Below are 2,070 nucleotides of genomic sequence, written 5' to 3' on the forward strand. Positions count from 1 at the left end.
CAGTTCCTGCGGTGGCAGGGGGAGGTGCCAGGATGGGAGGGTGGGTCGTGGGGGGGGCGTGGACCTGACCAGGTAGTCACGGAGGGAACGGTCTTTGCGGAAGGCGGAAAGGGGTGGGGAGGGAAATATATCCCTGGTGGTGGGGTCTTTTTGGAGGTGGCGGAAATGTCGGCGGATGATTTGGTTTATGCAAAGGTTTGTAGGGTGGAAGGTGAGCACCAGGGGCGTTCTGTCCTTGATAGGGGAGTGGCCAGTTCTCCCAGCTCAGCTTTTCTCTGCTTTGGTTGTGTTTAACAGGAGTGTGAAGAAAGGCCGCTGGACCCACAGAAGCAGCTCCAAGCTGATATTCTCTCTCTCTAACTTTATTCCTGTAAGACCCAGGGTCTGATTTTCCCTTTTGTGCCAAGGGGTGATTATGGGGATTGTTGCAAGTTAGCAAGTTTTGAGAAGATTTGTAGCTCAGGTTGAAGTTCTGGATGTAGGTTTGCTCGCTGAGCTGGAAGATTTGTTTTCAGATGTTTCGTCAACCTCCTAGGTAACATCATCAGTGAGCCCCCGGCCGAAGCACTGCTGATGATTCCTGTTTTCTATTTATGTGTTTGGACTTCTTTGGGTCGGTGATGTCATTTCCTGTGGTGATGTCATTTCCTATGGTGATGTCATTTCCTGTTCTTTTTCTCAGGGGGTGGTAAATGGGATCCAAGTCAATGTGTTTGTTTGAAAGAGTTCTGGTTGGAATGCCATACTTCTAGGAACTCTCGTGCGTGTCTCTTTTTGGCTTGTTTTGTCCCAGTCGAAGTGGTGTCCTTCCTCATCCGTATATAAAGATACTAGTGGGAGTGGATAATATCTACTTGTGCCTAGCTGATGTTCATGTATCCTGGTGGCTAGCTTTCTGCCTGTTTGTCCAATGTAGTGTTTGTTACAGTCCTTGCACGGTATTTTGTAAATGACATTAGTTTTGCTCATTGTCTGTATAGGGTCTTTCAAGTTCATTAGCTGCTGTTTTAGTGTGTTGGTGGGTTTGTGGGCTACCATGATGCCAAGGGGTCTGAGCAGTCTGGCAGTCATTTCCGAGATGTCTTTGATGTCGGGAGAGTGGCTAGGGTTTCTGGGCGTGTTTTGTCTGCTTGTTTGGGTCGACTTGTTCATTGAGTACTCATTCTTTTTGAATCCACTGTACACACACTGCAACACAGAGGAACTGTGCAGAGCAGAAGAAAATCACCAACTGAACTATTGAAGGACACATATTCTGGAACTTTTCCAGGCTGTGTGGTATCGTGGTCAAGAAGTCACCAGTTGAGACAGGAGAGATCAAAGAGTACAGATAAGTAAGTTGAAGTGGAACTAGCAGAGACCCTGTTTGATCAGATGGCTGAGACATACCAGGATCAGATAGACGACAAAGCAGACATCTTTGGCTCTGACAAATTAACTGAGTTACAGCAAGAGAGATGGAAACTTAAAGCAATTATATTCAAAAGGCAGACACAGAGAAGGAATCCAAATGTATCCCTGAATGTTATTACCTTAAAAAGATGTCTTAATGAGGAATTGGAGACCAATGCATATTCAGGCAGATGAGAAATGGACAGATGTTCATCAAATTGTATTGCCAAGTGGGTGAGAGAAAGGAGGGGTTGCAATTGGTGCATAAGCCACCACCTGGGGTGTGTAAGACTGAGAAAAACTCAAATAAAAATATAAAAACATTTTTACTGGCCTGGATTGCACAAGGATGTAATTGAATTTTGCCAGACGTCATAAAGAAATAGAGATGTACAGCACGGAAACAAACCCTTCGGTCCAACCCGTCCATGCTGACCAGATATCCCAACCCAATCTAGTCCCACCTGCCAGCACCCAGCCCATATCCCTCCAAAACCTTCCTATTCATATACCCATCCAGATGCCTCTTAAATGTTGCAATTGTACCAGCCTCCACCACTTCGTCTGGCAGCTCATTCCATACACGTACCACCCTCTGCGTGAAAACGTTGCCCCTTAGGTCTCTTTTATATCTTTCCCCTCTCACCCTAAACCTATGCCCTCTAGTTCTGGACTCCC

The sequence above is a fragment of the Chiloscyllium plagiosum genome, chromosome 10 (genome assembly GCF_004010195.1).
Source record: "Chiloscyllium plagiosum isolate BGI_BamShark_2017 chromosome 10, ASM401019v2, whole genome shotgun sequence".
NCBI lineage: Eukaryota > Metazoa > Chordata > Chondrichthyes > Orectolobiformes > Hemiscylliidae > Chiloscyllium > Chiloscyllium plagiosum.